At 44.2% G+C, this 19232-nt stretch overlaps 1 protein-coding gene across 2 annotated transcripts in view; it reads right to left on the bottom strand.

Annotated features, from left to right (window-relative positions):
- Positions 1-19209, bottom strand: part of gabra3 (gamma-aminobutyric acid type A receptor subunit alpha3) — a 67105-nt gene extending 47896 nt beyond the window's left edge. For both annotated transcript variants that reach the window (XM_040181782.2, XM_040181781.2), the window contains exon 1: positions 18844-19209. The gene's annotated coding sequence lies outside the window, so the exon portion shown is untranslated. The remainder of the gene's footprint in view (positions 1-18843) is intronic.
- Positions 19210-19232: the final 23 nt, after the last annotated feature.

Raw genomic sequence — 19232 nt, forward strand, 5'->3', positions numbered from 1 at the left:
AATATTTCGACAAGAGCCACTTGTAAGAACTTTCCTCTGCCAAATAGACTTTCTCATCGATGCTTTGGGTATTTAGGGATTTCAGAAGTCTTTCTAACGCTTACGGTTTCAATCTACTGGTTTAATGGGGATTTGACAGTAACCAATATACTTGGGCACACTGCTCCATCAATCCAGGGACCATGAGGTGTTATTGATGTAACAATATTGACTGTCGTTGTTATTAACACGCCTGTGAGTGTCCTCGTTGCTGATATAAACCTCCATCTATCTACTTTTCCTCTTATGGCTGAAACATACTGTGGTGGCTTACTTCTGTCCCAGTTAGAAACATCTGCATATTGTATATATGTGAAGCAAGCCATGTGATCTTAACCCGAATATGTGTGTATCCAGGTTTCTTATTTATTTATCACCCTAAAATGAGTTCATGCACGACATTTTGCAAAGCAGATTTAGGTTAAAACCCATTCCGGATTGTTATCCATTAAACATGTAATGTCCCCCATAAACACTACTGGATGCCGTCTGGTGTCTGAATATCTTTCTAAAAAGCGCATTGCTAATTTCCTGAAATATCGGCACCTATTCAAGACACTTCCAGTCGTACAAGTATCACCTTTGCCCATTTCCAATGCTTTATGTCCTGGAAGAATGAATCTTTTTTGTGACAAAATGAGTTCCTGAATGAACATGCTCAGATTTCAGAAGTTCAGTCCCAGCACTGTTTCGACACCGATAGTCTTTACAGTTTGTAATTCAATAGTGGGGTGAGTCCTCATTAAAGAGAAGCACGAAAAGCAAAGTTCAGACGGACTAAAAACATATAGTCAGATCTTCTATAGGATGTCTGTTCTGCTTCTTCAGTACGCGTCTCCTTAGCACAAGCACCAATTAGAGCAGAAATAAAATCCACCCAGAGAGCTTTCTAGACTGCACTCCTACAAGAGAGGGAAGAAAAAAAAGAAAAGCGGGCATGAACAGACTGACTGCCGGCCGCGGCCTACAATTGTGCACCCGATTTACAAATACCTGTCATGCAAATGAGGGGCTCAGTGCGTCAGCGGTCCCCAGAGCTCGGATTGTGCTTGAAACGGAGAATATAAAGGAAAGCAAAAAACAATAACGGTCCTTTTGTTGGCAAATTAAAAATAGCTTGCCGAAGGTGACAGGAACGAAACTCTCCATTTTCCACTATTCCAACATTTGTTTTCTATGCAGTGAGTAATGTAATCACATTTGACAGAATTAAAAGGCTCTGAATGTTTTTGATGCAAATTAGCTGAATGATCTGGCTGAGTGAGTATGCTGGGTGACTTGTTAAACAACACAGATAATAAGGGGTAAAATAATAAGCGGCAGGGCCTAGTTTGCTCTTAGAAAAACGCCATTTGGGGCCAATTCAGTTCAGTTATTATATTTTTTTTAGTTTCCAGTCAGTCATGATCTAAAGGGAACTGAAATGTCATATTGTAGAGTTAATGGTATGTTCTCTATTCAGCTAAATCCCCAGTGGTGCAGTTACTGCTCAGGAAGTCAAAGAGCAGCTAAAGACCTCATCAGCCAATAAACACCGACTGCAGTAATTGTCGAATTTAGGACACATCTCTATAGTCACGTAATCCAAGTGGCTGTTCAGTAAAAATAGCCTTAAATCCTGTCACATTCGGCTTGATGTGACAGTCTAGCGCTGGGAATCTACCAGTGGTCTCAAATTCAACAACATATTTTAAAAATCCTAGTTCCAAACTGTACCCACAGTGGTGGGAAACCGATGTTGTATTCAGTGTGATAGTACAACGTTTATTAGTTAACACCGATAATTAGCTGCTTTTCATGGCAGATACTGAGATCAGACAGCCGTTACTATCACACGCCGGTATTCACCTGCTGGTAACTAAAGGTGAGCAGTTTTCAGGGAAATAAATGTATTTAACCAGTACGAGTACTATTGTAAACACTGTCTTGATTGTGAATGTGATCCCAATGTGGTTATGTAGAGGCAGATAATGAAACACTGAGCTCATGTTACCGCAGCGCGGCTCATTTACAGTCCCTTTATTTCTGCCAGTGCAAATGCGCTTCCAAAAATCTAAATGGTGTTCATTTGTGAGCAAGATTATCTTGCTGAACAAAACATGCCTGTATCATCAACTCTGTTTGCCACAAAGCTTACTTTCTGCAAAAAAAACGTAAATCCAATGGAAATTTCCTATTGGCTTTTCATCACTAATCAGTAAAACGCATCATCCTTAACGCGCTTCCAAATGGCCACATTAGGAACATGGAGGTTGGTGTCCGTGACAAGAGAGGAACACAGGTGGAACTAATAATGAGCGAGAACAATTTTTCCTGTTTTTTCTTTTGGGACTGTGAGCGTGAGCATTATGATCATTGCCGAATGATCAATGTATCGGGCCGCCGGGCAAGGCTGTCTCCACTAGGGCGCATCTCTATGATGTTATACCAGTGATCATTTGTCAAGATTTAGGTTGTTCCTCACAGACTTGTAATGAGAGTACAGTGAATACATTATGGGCAAAGCACTGTATGACATTGCACCTCCTTTATTGCTTTTAGGGCAGGCACTGCTGTCTCTTTCATCATGCTCAGGGTTTACTGACTCATTTTCAGTATATGATACTATAAAACGGTTGCGTGAAACAGCCCAAGTGGTCCATTTTGATCAAAGCGTAACATATTTTATCTCCTCTGAAAAGGAGAAGTGATTTGATATATACGTTGATGTTAGTGCTGAACTTGGCAGGCATCTAAAGAATAAAGTCTCTGGCTGTTATTGCCAAGCTTTTCGTGGATAAAGCTCTGCAACTGCAACTTTATCAAGCTGTAATACTGTACGACGTCTCTAAACCTGCTGTGGTCTCTCATTAGCATAAAGAAATGAATTAAAAAAAACATACCAGATGGATTCTTTTTTTTTTTTAACTCAGAAATAGATTTGGACTGTGTCGTGTGGGTGAATTCACCCAAAGGTAGAGGGAGAATAACAGAAATCTGTTCTCCATTATTAAGCCAGAGTGCTTAAAAGCAAAAGGTTGTCACAGCCCTTAAACATTTGTAATTTGATGTTCAGTAGGAGCTCAGACATTTTTCCCTAAAGTCAAATTTAAACTGCTGGCGCAAGAAAATGGTGTGCATGCAGCGCATGTGACAGTGATTTCTAACTTGATACTCGACAAGGTTTTAAAGCGCTTAGGATCCCTTCAAGGCTGTGCAAGAGACGGCCACAGAATTGAAAATTCCTGTCAGCACTTTAGGGTACAGAAGTGTTTAAACCCACTGACATGCCACCTTGGTTCCCACAAAATGATGATGGCTTGCTGCTCTGGAAATGGCCTCATGTGCTATAGCACTGCTCCCTGGCCTGCATGGTGTGTTTTGAACCCATGTCTTCATCCCCTTTCACATGTGAAAGTTGGAAATCCCTTCCGTTTCCTAATGAAGCTGATATGGCAAACCACCTTTTTAGTTCAATATTTTTATAAGCTGTCAACCCGTCAAGTCAATAATGGCTAAGACCTATAATGCTTATCTATTTGAGCATGTGGGTAATTTGCTCTACAATATTTAATATTCATTTATCCAATCTGTAAAGTATACAATCCAGAAAGACTGTTCCCAGACACTGGCACCAACCAAGCTCCTTTAACTGTGTTCACGCAATGCCGTCATGATTAAAAAAACACATTCCCATGGGAACCTGCCTTCAATCTAAATATGTTCCCATTAATAATTGACATGTCCCAACCTCTGCATAAATAGAAAATACCTCTGATTTGTTCCTGAAATTACACATGATTATAAAGGAACCTTGATGGGGCTTTTGTCCCTGCAGTAAATATGCATTATACTGTTTGGTAGAAACAGGATCTGATCAGATAAAAAGAATAATCATGTCCTCTGTGACCAAAACAATTAGAGAGTATGGAACACTAAACCAATGGGGGATCGGCTTTCTAGTCGATGCGGCCACGAAGCAAAAACTACAAGCGGAAAGCAGCTGTTGAGCCTCGGACAGGGCGCCTGCCTCGTAGGTGAAATCTGTCACAGTTCATCAAGCTTCCCGGTGAAGAGCAATACCTTCGCCGAGCACTCGCCACCTGCGCACACGTGTTACCTCCGGCCTTGTTACGCTGTCTGCAGCTCAATGCCGGCGCAATTTAGAATGCAGGCCTCCGACGTTGATACTGTTACATTTGATTATTCCTTTTGATGACCACATCGTTATTAATGATTTGCATTTCACAAATAACCTTTTTGTGTAAGGGAGAATAAGTATGCCAAAGGGGCGTTTTTTTGGGGCCACATGTTGGAATGCGGAAGACAAATCTTGATTAGAAGAAACACTCAACTAATTCTCCTCTAATGCTGTTTCACCATCATCATTTAATAAACAGAAAAAAAGGAACAATGCTTCTACTGCTAAGATTTATTGTTAGCTTCAGAGCAAGAAAATAAAGCCACTGTTTTGCTCAAGACAAGAGAAAACAAGAAAATAAAAATAAAAACACAATTAATGTTGCTTACAAGGTGGATACTGGAAAGGCAGGAATGTTTCCTCTGGGTTTAAATTTAAACTATAATACACACAGAAATACTTATTTCATTCGGCAGGTTTAAGTGTTAAAAGCTGTGACTCTTTGTCTGGATGTCACAACACCAAAGTATTGTATGTTTAATACAGTTAAATGTCAAATATGTCAATTATAAATTTTATGAAAAGTAACCCACGATTCTTCACTCGATGATACTAGAGAAGACATCTAAAGTACAAACTACAGCCGTGCTGCTTTTATTCTCAAAAGCAATTTTCAATTTTCGTCAGCTAAATTGAATTCTAAGAGAATTGATGTCAAACAGACCGTTTGTAAACGGCTTAACCAGACAAGATTCCTTCAAAGCTGATAGCATTACATGGCCAGCAGAGCGGGGCCCCACATCTGAGGGAAATTAATATCTCAGTTCAGACTGTGACAAGTTCTGCATCCCCTCAATGGATTATGATTACAGTTGGAACACAGGACCATTGGAATTAGGAGGGGCGGCTGAACTGGCACACAAAGACGAGAAGTGGGCACAAGAAGGAAAGGATTGAGAAGTGAGACGTACAATTCAATCCACCGCCGTGCGCTGTCCAATCTTGGAAATTGCCCCAGTGTGTTGTGGGGGCAACTACAGGCAAGAACTTTGTTACATTATCATTTCTGTCACATGTGTGTTTGTGTTTTCTATCGTCATATTGTTATTTGCTTGTTGCTGTGGCGCTAAAGGACAAGCCATTGACTCACGTCGTTCATAAAGTAAATAAACAGCTTTTTTTCTCTCATCCTCATCTCTTGCAACTTTTCAAACTAACCCACTCAAAAAATGAAGCATCCAGTTAAACTACGACCCATCTGTTACTGTTATTACTCCTGTGAGCAAAGGAGACAAAAGCAGGGAAAGATGCCCGGCGGAGTTTGAGTGCACTTGTGACGTGACCAACAAACGGCACCGAAGGCTGAGCACAGAGAGGCTTGTCTCGTGCCGCCCGCATGGACACACGTGTTCAGCCTGTCGGATCACAGTGGCATTGAGACCGCTCACTTGCGCGCGGGGAATGATATTGCGGGTCAGCACCGTAAACCCGCCACTGTCAGTCCGCTGTGGGAATACAAATGAGTGTGGAGTGGCGAAGGATGCAATACGGCACTTGGTGCCGTGTCAGAGGAGGAGAACAAAGGAAGTCGCTGTGGACTTTATGGTGCAGTAGATACACTGAACGAGGGTCAACCAGGCGTTCAGTTCCTGAACAAGCCTCGTGGAGCCAAGCCACCCTGGACCCTGAGCAAAACCGCAAAATCCCTCCACGTTCTTGTCAGTGCCGTGATGGGTGTGTTTATCACCTGAGAAATCTTATTTCAAATGATGATGATGCATTATTAGTCATGTGAAGCAGCATGAAGAGAGGGCGGCGGTGCTTGTTGTTAGCCATTGAAACATAACAATCTGGGGAAAATCTATTTAAGGTGAATAAAAACAGCTAGCTTTAAAAAAGGCGCTGAGAAGTTGCATTGAATCCGAAATGCTGCAGTGACGTGCTTTCTCAAATGGAAAAATATGGTAAGACTTTCCCCCTAAAATTCTTTCACAAATTTACATTTTAAATGAAAATTCAACTCAAAATAAAACCGCAATATATGCTAACTGGTACAATTGAATTATCATCAAGAAATTGTCTAAAAACTAATTATGTGCAAAGTCTTTGAATGAGAGAAAACATTTCCATCACTCGACTGCAGAACAAACCATTGTCCACTATGCCAGACGCTGAGTCACCGCTCCATCAAATTTGTCCCCCGAAGGAACGCTAGCTTGAAGCCAAGAAGCAATAAATAATGAATCATTAGTGTACAGGTTACATTCTTGCTCATTTTTAGTGTTAAGTATCCAATAAAGTATTCGGCTAACGAGACATTTCAAGACGGGCCCAGAAGCTCCTGCGTCCCGGCTATTCAAACTTTCACACTGTCTAGTTTTGTTAACGAGCCAAACCCAGAATGTCACATTGAGGTTTTTGGGCGCTCGGCAAAAAGATCCTTTTCCACATTTTGGTTTTTCTCTGAACCACTCGGATCACATTCTTATACTAATGAGTTGTTAATTGAATGTGCTGCATTTGGTTTGATCTTCACAGGCCTAAACGCCACCACCATTGGTCCAAAAAGCAACATAAGAGAGATGTTGTGCAACACTGAAGATGTTTCCCGTAGGTTTACAACCCTTTTGTTCACTAGGAAACGCTGCATCTGTGACATCATGTTGATGTCGTCCATTCACAGGGCTGACGGATAGTCCTCCAAAGTCATCGGAGAACCAGGGTAAGACGTGATGACGGGTCACAGGGCAAATAGCTGTCTGGACTTCATCTTTCCTTCTGCGCCTCGTGGTTTCACAAAGATTTAAGACGCAGCGCAGCAATTTCACGAAATGGGCTGTTTTCCGATCGATGTGACTTCCATGCCATCAATCACAGGCCCCATATATCACTTTGTTTCACTACTGTAACAAAATGGTCTGCGTATGAACATGGCAGGTGTCCACACCTCCACCCCTCTTGACTTTTCGGCTTATCTGCTGAAATATCGGTTTGATGGATTGGCAGCGTTCACTGAATTCACTGAACGACTTTGGTGATGATAATCAGTTCCTGCGTTGATGATTTCCAAGTTTACATTTGTGATTTTTGAGTAAAATGCCTCGAACTACTGGATTGGTTGCCATTGGATTGCTGATTGCTTCTGAATACACTTAAGTGTTGTAGGTGTAAAGTGCTTTGCAGGAGTTTAGTATGCGTAAGAGTCCTTTTAATATAAGAGCTTATTGACTCTCTAAATGTGTCAAAATGGTGTTTTTAAATCAAATGGTCCATCAAACAGTGACATTCGCCCTGAATGAGCCCATAAAATATTTTTTGGAAGCCTGAAACTTCATGCAAAGCACCACATTTTGTTTGCTTACTTTTGAGTCGAGAGGGCCTTTTAATGTCACTGAATCCATCCAACTTAAGGGTGCGTCTGTAAAGTAGTGTGATCATTAGCTATCGATCACACTAACCGGTAAAGTATTCACGGGCAGGTTGGCGATTCAGTGTAAGTAGAAGCAATTGCCGTTGCTAACGTGAAGGACAGCTCTATGGGCCGGCTGTAATTGGAATGCAATGTTTCACTCTCTGGTAATGGCCATGCAAAGAGAAGCAGGGTTCAACACACGCACTAGACCGGCCCGACAGAGTAATTTAAGCCATAAATCAAACATCCATGCCTTGGGTTCACCTTGAAGCTCTGTTGGCTCATCTTTGCAACTTAGGTGGTACTTGTGTTGAATTCTGATCGTGTTTTCTTATTAAATCCAAACAGGGATGTACAGTAAGACTTTTGTAACTTAGAAATAAATGAGCCGTTTTTTAAAAGCAGCGAGCATATTGTATTTTTGGAAATAGTTTGACCTGCTGCTTCAGTGATTCATGTATCTAGTCTTTAAAGGAAAAGAAGAGGACAGACCTTCACTTTCTCTTCACTCTCTCAGCACAATTGTTGACTAACATGATGTATCAAATAGACAGGAAAAAGATCAGCGAACGTTTCTCATATGCATGCACGTGTTGAGTTTTTCACATTGAGGGTTATGCAGTAATATGTTTTAAACTTTGAAAGATTTGCCCTGAAGAAAAGAGAAATAACACAATCTAATGCAGTTCAGGCTTTGAGAAGACTTTGAACCGGATGTGCAGAGTCACGTGTGTTATTAGAAAAGTCCATTCATTGAACAAATACAACCCTTTGACTGAATTTTAAATAACCAATTCATAATTTAACGTATCGTCATTCAGCCAGATATGAAGGCGCGTGTGCCACAGGCGAGAGTTGGCCACCCATTTCTCCCGTATGACACAGAGGGATATTACTGGTGGAGTTCTTCCCTGAAATACATTAAGCCTGCAAGAAATATTTCATCTTATCTCAAGAGCAGAAAAAAAAAGACCTAACGCAGCAAATCTGAATCCCACCAATAAAGACATGCGCACGCATCACATTTTATTACATTGTTATTACACGGCACGGATGGGTAGACAATATATGTCCCATGAATGTTAGTACATAATCCAATTCATAGCTTTTTCCTGTAAGTCACCCCCCCCCCCGGTCCAGATGATAATCAACATTCCCTTCAATGTGAATGAGCCGAGTGAGACTCCCGACGGGGGTCCGTGAGCAGCTTTCGGGGCTGCTGAGCGTCTCTGTGGACGCAACGCTTAGCGGGGGGCTTTTGTGTCGGTAGGATCCCACTATACGGAGAATGATGGCAGCTGTGAGGCGGCCTCTGGCAACAGCGACTCACACCGCGGCTGCTGGGTCTCACGCCGCACACGGCGCTGCAGCTGCTCGGGCTGCGTTGCACTCCGGGCGAGCACGAGTATACCGAGGTAAGCGCGTCTCCGGGGCGAGCCGAATGCTGAACGCGGCGAGAGCAACGCCGGCCGCCACTGTGGCATCATGGCGGCGGAGGCCGGGGCGGTGCAGCCGGCTACGTGTGCGACTTAGAAGAAGCTGTGACGGGTGTGATTCTGTGGCGAGGTTATTCCTGCTGATGGAAGGGGGCAGAGTTTTCACTGTGGCCCGAGATGAACACGACTGCAAGTGCGGCTGACTGCAGCAGGGCGAGCGAGATCCAGGTTAAGCACCGCTCACTCTGTTTTTCTAGGGGCAATCGAGTGCGAGGCTGAGAGGCTCCAGTACTGGTGCAATCTGGACACACACACACACACACACACACAGGTGAGTGGGTTTCCGGCTCCGGCACACAAGGGTTGGAGCCATTTTGTATATTGTTGTATAATTGCCGGTTATATTATTATAGATTAAGTCACGCCTACAAATGATTTTAAAGATCATATTTCAATTTCATATCTATTTACTTCCAGAAATGATACAAAAAACTTTCTGAACGATCAGAAAATTCAAAAAGACAAAACTACTTAAATCTGTGTTCTTGTTTTATTTGTATTTAAATTGAAACTTTCCATGATCATGGAATGGATGAATTTCATCACTAGAGCAGATTTCCGTTTCCGTGATCAAATCTATTTCTGCAAAGAACATGTTGATGTCGTTGTAAACCATTTTCTACACAACAATAACAACATCAAGCGACACGTGGTGTAAAGTTACGTTACCACAACAGCTGCGGCAGATAAACGAGCGTTAACATGAACAAACATTGGGAAGTCAATTGTCAGTGACTCCCACCACCAGGAACACATTCCACGTGTTGATAATCCTAATTCATCACGCTGTGGTGAGGACAACAAGTAAACAGAGCGCCGCTGTCTTGCTGCAGCTGCCGTCTTGACAAAGTGCTCCGGGATGCCTTCGCTTTCGGAGGTGTTCGTGCATAACAGTTGTGCTGCTATGAAAAGCCACTTCCAGTTCACAGAGTGCACGGAGCACGTTGGGTAGCTGTCAGAAACCCTCCCGGACGTAAGCGGGCCGTGGACAAGGCCTCCATGCTGCCACTTGTTCTCGAACACCTTGACTTAACGGATACACGCGAGGTACGATGGCGCGTCAGTAATTCAAGTTTTTCTAACTGAATGGACGCATATTTCCCGCCCAAAGGAGAATAATCCTTAACTGATTATTTTACACACTAAAACCTGTACAGAAATCATCCCTAAGTGCGCCTGGTGTTTGATTATCGTTCTCCCGCCTCAGAAAGGGGAGGCAGCCTTCATTTATTTTGGTTCCGCTCATATGCGGCTCGCTGCCGAGATCACAGTCCGGCCTCCAAATGAGCGGCAAGGCGACACTCCCCACAAAGCGGCGGGTACGTTCAATTCCCGAAGCACTTCTTACAGTAACACAACGATAAGAACACACTGCATTCAAAAGTGTGAGGTTCCAAAGAAAAGAACAACAAGTGCTGCCGGGGATCCACTCAGTAATATCATGGTGTATATCCGACAAAACTCCTTAAGATACCCTGACAGAGGCATGTAGTGATTATCACCATGACTAACAGAGTACTTGATTATTAATAACACCGGCCAAACCCAACGCCTGATCAATAAAGATATTGTGAAGAAGCGGGTCCCTCTGTGCTTTTTTATTTTTAGGATGCGATTGAAACTTACTGCAGCGTCTGCTGTTGAAGCCGAGCCTCGGTGCTTTCATCTTCTCTAACTCGCCGTTATACTCATCGCCAATCAATAGAAAACTCTGAGTCTGATGAGATTGCCGTGGAAAGAATTGATTAATCAATTACCTAATGAAGTGAAAATAACTGATTTTCAATCCAAGGACTGATTTATCGTTCTGTCGTTGTGTTTCCCACTGGTCATTATCAGCATGGACTCTGGTTTTGAATTGACATGTCACTTTAATTTCCACTTTTTCTGTGCACTTTCATTGAAAAGACTAAAACGAGTCCGTCAGACTCCACCGACAGATTCCTTGTTCGCAAAGGCCGCTCAGCCCTTTCATGTTTTATCCATAAAACGTACTTTTTGAAAACTCAGTCAGCACAGCGTGATGGCATGAAGTCTGCCAACTACAATATTTATTTATGTCCTTCTTGGTACTGAATTTTTACTACACCATTACAAAATTACTGGATCGGAAAAAACAAAGCACGCTTGTCACTAAAATACTTTTGGTGCCCTGAGATCCAGGAATGTAAACAACACAAGTACAGTACATTAATAATTCATTTGGAATTTTGAAGGCGAAATGAACAATCTGAATAGAGGAATTCGGAATATATAAAGATGCAAATATTAGGTATTTACAGCTTTGATACACTGCTGGCAATATCGCTGTGTACGGCAGAAATCCTGTTTCGTGTCTCATTGTTCTCATATCAAATCCATAACACGATAACTGCTGAGCACGGCTTATTTTCACGCCTCACACCCTAACCGAGGGAACAGTTGATACTATCTTTAGTTTAGAATATGGCTTCAACAGCATTGCTAATCTTGAAATATATTATTGTTCTACTATGCCGAAGTATAGTTCAGGGAATAAATGTTTAGCAGATATGTCTGAAACATTTGTGGCAAAACTGAACCTGCAGTCAAAGATTTGAAGGTTCTCAAATGTTACAATTTAGTTTTCTTGGTCTCGTTTGGTTATTTCTATTAAATAATGTTATCTTGTTCTCAAAGATACAGGAGACCAGCGTCTCTCACTTTTCCCCCCATTTGGTAGACCAAATTTAATTGCGACTATAATCAGGAAATTAATCATTAACGCTAGAATTTGTAATCATCAATCCTGTCCAACGGTATTATCCTGACATGACTCCACGGAAACAAAAGTCACGCTGTTATTGCGTTGCTCTCCGTGCCTCCAAATGCAGAAGCGGCAGGTCTGGAAAAGGGCACGTTGTCCGGGAACCTGTGACAGGCTTTACAGGAGGACCCCGTTGTCCCGAGTTGCCGTCTTGGCATCGAGTCAAGCGCATTGAAGGTGTGTGTCAGAGTCTGACAGAGTTGTCTCTGTGGCCGGTTGTGATGTGCATGGATACGCATCGAGGCAAAGCCAAGGTCTGACCGTCGGTGACATTAGGATGGGACGTTTGTGCAAATTGATATATACGCATATAAGTCCTTATTGTGCTTAATAGAAGTATCAGCTTGCACTATTGCGCAATAAAGGGACAAAGTGACGCCGCACTGACAGCCGCGTCATATATTCATTTGTTTTTATTTGAGGGAATGAGAAAGTCTTTTGCACGGCCCCTGGTTTTCAGATTAACAAAGGATTGAATCAGTATTCATAGGAATGCCCAGTAGCTCTTGTTAGGGGCTTAAACGGATGCTGTAAGTGTCTTAGAAGCTGCAGTTCGAGAAGATGGTGAACATTTTCCGGCTGGATAAAAAGCTGATAAAAGCTCCTCTGCTATGCCGGTCCCAACCAGGTTAACCTTTAGATGCATGAATGATATTTTGTTGAGGTATATTGTGTCTACAATTCACTTTCATGGTCCGTCAAATGCAATAAAATAGCAGTGTCTCTTGATGAAAGTGCTTGCGGGTCAGGACATTTGAGAAAATACGTTTTATTATTACATCTCCCTTAGTTGCAAACAGTTCTTGGGTGAGACAAAGAAATATGCTCTTTAAATGAAATCTAATTATGTGTTGATAGGGTTTTTTTTGGTCGAGGTTTGTAATTCATTCTGTGGCTTCTAGTAGTGTTTATGTTTTCAAATGCAAACATTCAAGTTATGGTGAAAGTATGTATGTCTTAAGATTCTAAATGCTATTTTTAGAGACTGCGATATAACGGCTTAGATTAGCAGGGTCTCTGACGGCAACTTGAAGCCGCTAAATATACACAAATAACTAAACGCACACTTGGATGGATTCATCTAGCGAGGCTTTTCGTTTTGAGGTTTGGCTCTTGCTCAGCTAGTGCTAGCGTTTACATTATTCACAATCTAATTGATTAGCTTACTTACTATTTCACCGCTATTAGAAAATGACTGAGTGGCCGTTTAAAATTTCAAATAACCGTGAAAATAATGCGCCATCGCGCTCGCAATGACTCCGATACCTCAATGCTCTCGTTGACCGCCTGAACCATGAATCTGCTACAAAGGCTGCAGCAAAGGCTTTTAACTAAAGCAAAGAGGCTGAGTGACATCTGTCTTGTTTTAGCATCTTGTCATTAAATGCCTGTTTTTTTCTTTTTTTTCTTCTTTTTTTTAGAACTGCTGATGTGCTTATCTCTGAACTCAAGGGTCCCCCCATGACGTAAAATCCTCAAGCATGATCCTGCAGACTGTTTCTCTCTCTGTCAAGGTTGTCTACTAAAGGTGACCATGCTGTTGCTGTCAGGGCTCCTCCGCTTATCAACAAGCTTCGAGCAAAGTAGCATCGCAATTAAATCCATTTTTTTTAATCATATTTGATGTTTACTCTTCTCGCATCCCTGCAGCCTCGTCTGATCTGGGTGTTTTGCATTTAGCTATCCCCATGACTCCCTCTTCATATTGGGGCATTTTCCGTTAGTCAGTCATTATAACCTTGACAGATGTCCTGTGGCAAATGCAGAAAATCTGATAGTTATTGTTCTTGACAGGAATCATTTATGGTACAATTTAAGCAGTAAAATCCCCCTTGTGCACTAAAAAGATACATTTTGGCAGCCATCATCACACCTACACAGACTTTGCAATGCAATGGTGATGTAAAACAATCCCTGTGAAGGAAGTGATGCTTTGCCATGCCTGGTGCAATAAACATGAGGGCGGCCAAACGCTACGCGCATTAAAAAAAAAAACACAATCATTGGGCGGCCTGGAATTAAAAAAATACAAAAAAAAGAATAACACTATGGTCTCGGTAGTGAGCTTACTTTTAATAAAGGGAGCTGTTGATGTCTGTGCAGAAAGTACTTATAGTTACATAAGAACATTGCAGTCCTCTGCATAGGATGTAACACAATGGTACATTCAACTGGCCGCACAATGTGATGGAGAGTTATTCAGATGGCTTAATCTACAAACGTGCCTCTGCACAGGCCCTCACCTCTTTTTCATGTACAGACTATAAAATGTTAAAAATCAGTGTCAATGTTTGGTAATTGCTCATTTATAAGCTGCACAGCTTCCCATCCTATTTGACATTACAATATTTCCCAGCTATGTGTTATCTTATCTCCTGTTATATTGCACTGTGATGGAAGTGGACGCTCACTCAGTCAGGTACATGTCAAAATTGTGATTGAAATTTGATCAAGATTCATTGCGCCGCGCCAAAGGGGGCTCACACAGCAGATTCACCGTTTTTTCTTCATTACATATTGTGCAGCGCGCCTCAGGCGATTGCAAAATAACCACAAAAAAACATGTCGCCTTGCTCCCGTCCCACTGGACGGTTTATGTCTCGATGTCCCTGCGCAGCTTCCCAAGCCGTAAAAATGATCGGTGTTAAAGTTGGTGTCTCCCCCCCGGAGCACTCGGGACACACTCAATTTAATCAGGGTCCATAAAAAAAAAAAAAAGACAATTAAAGTTTCTCTCTCCTCTTAACATCGCAGAAAGCCCTCAGGACCATCGGTTCCCAATAATCCCCCTCTCCATATCTCAAGCCAAAAACAAAGGATAACCGAGGCAACAGCTTTGCGCGTCGTCTCTTTTCTCTCCAGCATGTGTGGCGAAAGCGGTGCCCGAAGCGTCACATTTATAATTGCAGTCGAGACACCTGTGACTGAGATGGTCAGCGTGATGTGTTGGAGCCTAATGACTCTGCAACTGTGGTGGTTATATTTCAGAGAGATATGAAGGCGGGGGGGAGGGAGTACCGGAGGTTATTCAACCGTGGAGAAGTTTAATTGTGTATAACTGCCCGAAGCATCAAAAGAACACCGAGTGCGCCACCACTCCCTCTGCACATACCGCACCTGACTGCGATTTGTGCACCTCGAGTCACAACGCGCGCAACGATCGTCTACGCGCCCTCCAGCTCTTCTTCATTTCTCAACTCATCAGGATCACAAACAGAATCTGAATCTTTGTTACACTTAAAAAGCCTAAAAGCCCTCGGTCCTCCGCCAACTTCAATCAAAAGCCCAATATTTAATGCTTAACATCCTTTTCTTCCTTCTCCGGCTGATCAAATTAATGCACGACTTGAGCCAATCTTCCCTGAACGAAAAAACGTTTAAAGAGGTTTTCTCGGTTTTGGATTAAGCAGTAAGCCACGAGAGGCATAGATCTACAGTCATTTTACGACAGACTAGCGCCGTTGTTCGGCTTCATTTCGGCTCTAAGATGTGTGTAGCACAGTTTAGCAGTACTGCTTCTGAGACATTTGACTCTCAACCTTCAAAAGGTCAGAGGGAATCATGGAAGGCGTAAAGGGGAACAATACCTAAGTGAAGAATTCCCACATGTGATCTCCATGCCCTTGGAACGTACAATCAATATTTGTGAACATGAGCATCTGTACTCTCTTCTGTGCCAGAAAATAGAGACGTGACTCTCAGACATGTGAAGTCAGCCGTGAACCAGAAAACGTCGCCTGAGTCCATTCCCACGGGAGCTCGGTGTTATCTATGACATATTTACCAGGTTATTCTATTTCCACATCTAGGACATCACTGATTTGAGTTTTTTCAATCTAGTTTTTTCATTTTGGAGGGTTCCTGTACACTAATATTTGGGACTGTGTAAGATCATAGAAATAATATGCGTATGATAAAAATAGCAGGTGGGAGCATAGCAGGTGAAATAAGCAAGAGCAAGGTGGCATTATGTTTGCTTCAACCTCTCCTTAAATATAGATTTCACTAAAACAAACGTATTCAATCAAAATCAGGGAGTCGTGTTTCAACTAGACTACGAAAAAACCCGAAGAAACCTCCTTTTGACAAGCATTCTAGAGCTAAATACTTTTAAATAACGGATCCAATATCAATGATAATCTAACGAGAACAATTTCAACAGCATGCAGCGGCTCTGCAACCGTGGCAGCTCCAGGAGCCTTTCATCAAACAACTAGTCGATTATTTGCTCTGCACAGAATGTGCTTATTGAAAATGTTTTATGCCGTTTTGGCAAGCGGGTCCTTTCCCTATATCACGGAAATATTGTTCACATGAGTTTGCTCTTGTCAGGAGTCCTCCATCTCTGCCGGAAATACAGTAACAGGGATCATTTGTTTTGTGGAGGTTTTTACGTAAGAAATTACAGCTAAGGGAGAGGAATCTGCAGGATTAAGATCAGTGGCAATCACACAAATGATCATAAATCAGCGGGCGTCTGATGGAAACATTATTCCGGCGTGAACAGCTTCCGTGATCAATCTCACTGCACATAAATGGGGATATGATGGAAGCCCACCAAGCCAGAGAATGAATAAGGTAAGTGAAATTCTTGGAAGCGGTTGGAAATGTTGGGGAATTAAGACTTACGCAGCAGCACTTTGAAATACTCCATTTCTTCACTTCATTCCTACAAATGATTTTTTTGGTTGTTCCCACCCATCTGCATTAACCCGCCGTGGCCTTCTCCTTCTCCTCGTACTGCCTCGTCCCACTTCTCTGCCCCTTCGCCCCCCCCTTTGCGGCAAAGGCGCTGCAAAATTTTCTCCTCGTGGTCCCTCGGTCACGACTGACATGGTCGCGGTCGAGGCGTCGACAAACCTGGAGAGCTCCCGTGATTACTTCCTGTCAGCTGCGATCGTTGCGATTATTCGAGTAGCTTGACGCCACGGCCTCCGGTCCGGAATGAAGTGTGTGTGGCAAGCAGGGGGGAGGAACCATAGTATTTAGCATACCATTTACAAACATCTTGCGAACATTGACTTTACTTTATGGTTAGCATATGTTCCTCCTGCTTTCCCTTAAGTCTCTCGGGGGACATCACCCACGTTTGTTTTGTGATCGCTGATGTGTTTTCCGTTTTTACTGCATCGCGCCTTACTGTGCCTCCCAGAAACAATGTCAAATCCTCGCAAACAATCTGCCTCCGGCTCCGCAGCCCGCGTCCGCGTGCAGAATCCCAAAAAACAGCAATTACAAAGAGATCCTCCATCACGCCGCTTCAGACGGAGCTTCACAGCAGTCGAGCCACGGAGGCTCAACCTGTCCGTCTGCGTCTCTCTGAAAAAGAGGACACCTGCCTCAACAGAAATCTGCTCTCGCTGACACATTCCACGCTGGACAATACATCCGAGGGTGCTTCCCTTCCACCACGCAGCCATTTGCTGTGAGGAGAAAATAAGAGGAGAGGAGGGGGGGGGGGCAGCAATGTGTGCGTCTCAACAGATGAAGAAACTGCAGAGAAAAGTCATTTACTTCTGGTCACACTCCTGAGTGCAGGGAGTCATCGCGTTATGGGCCCTGTACGGCGTGCAGACGCAGATATGGCAGCGGGGGGGGGGGGGGGGGGGGGCGGCGAGGAGCCACAGATGACTGTGCATTGCATCAAACGAGAGAGGCCGTGGTAAACACATGTGGGATGTGCAGAGGAGGAACAGAGGACATAGTGGGAGTGCGGGAGGGGGGGGGATTCACGCTCCGAGCGGGGGACTCCTCGCTGGTGATGTCCAGCAATTAAAAAAACCCCGGGGGGGGCAGGGCCTGTGACACGGGGGCCGTCATTATCCGTCTGCATGTCGGTACCGCTACAAAAGCCGAGCGACGATGTCTTTTTACTCAGGCCGGCAACAGGTTTGTTGGCAATTAGCAGGTTGTGCACACAGAGGTGGTGCGGCGCACATGCTGTTAGACATCAATGGGCGCCGAGTCGGGGGGCCCACACTACCCCCCCCCACCCCACCCCTCCTCTGTTGCCCGTCTCTGTTTCTTGTTGGGGGGTCAAAGAAACAGCCATTTAAGTGTGTGTTGTTTTTGTGTAGTCGTCATGCCACTCAATTTCACCAGCTTTTCACTTTTTTCTTTTTTGGTGGTGGGGGGGGGGGGGGGGTGTGAGATGTGTTGGGATTAGACATCATTGCTCATGTGTGGCTGTTACAACACTACATCACAGGCTGAAGAGATGACTGAAGAGGCGGGTTTACGCTTCCTCGGCCAAACACACAACATTGTGTCATTAGGAGAAACCTGTCTGTCAGGGGGAGGGGGGGGGGGGGGGCGGCCACACGGAGATGTGGGGGGGGGTTCCAAGGTTAAGCATCTGCTCAACAGTCTTGCCACTGGTTGCGGTGTTTTTCTGACCGGTCACAGCCCCCCCCCCCCCCCCCCCCCCCCCTCTCTCCGTCCTTTAATTGGCCATTAAAGGACAGCACACACTCTCACAGTGTCGCATTGTTTTGCATTTGACCGTTCTGAGAAGTCAAGCTGGAGAAAGCATTGAACGCCACCATTGTCCCAGTTGCATCCCCCCCCCCCCCCCCCACACACACACACCCTCACACACACACACCTCCCCTCAAAAAAAGGAAGAAAAAAACATGTGTTGCTTTACACCCCAGAAACAACACTTAAATCCCCGACCGGATCTCATGGCAGACAACACAACAGCATGCAGCGCCGCATCTCACATCAGCACCACGTCCTCTTCAGGGGTGGGGGGGGGGGGGGGGGGGGGGATGGGGGACCTGTTAAGCCATCAATTATACTGCGGTAGCTGTGCACAAACTGCAGTTGTTGCATGTGAATGAAACATTGCCGCGGAGAAGCTTTCCCTTCATCTCCGGCTCTCCTCCGGAGCGGCGACGCGCGCCAAACCCAATGAATGACGCGACGTGAGACCGAACACCGGGATTCGGGAATGACAATCATTAAAAATATTTATTAAAAAGAAGCTCACCAGCAGCAATAAGCGATGCGCCCTCCTCGCTGGCTCCTCTCTCGCGCTTTCTCCCTCTTTCTGGGTTTCCCTGGAGTTAATGAGGTTCTTCTGACGCGCGGTCCGACTGGTTTCTCTCTTCTCCCCCAGCTGTTACTGTCCACCGGGGTTGGACATGTTATTCTGCTTGTTGTTACTGTTCTTCTTCTTCTCCTTCCTCCTCCGGCGGTCAAGTAGTCGGGAAATCGGCGTCCTCTCACAAAAAGCCCCCCGCGCCCCCTCCTCTCTTCAAACTAACCTCCCCGCCCCCCTCCTTGCACTCATCTAGAGATTGGCGCCGGTGAGGAGGGGCGAACCCTGGACCCGGGTGGGGGTCTTCATTAGAGGGTCTGTCACGATCAATGCTGCCC

Source organism: Gasterosteus aculeatus, chromosome 7 (genome assembly GCF_964276395.1).
Source record: "Gasterosteus aculeatus chromosome 7, fGasAcu3.hap1.1, whole genome shotgun sequence".
In the NCBI taxonomy this organism is placed as follows: Eukaryota; Metazoa; Chordata; class Actinopteri; order Perciformes; family Gasterosteidae; genus Gasterosteus; species Gasterosteus aculeatus.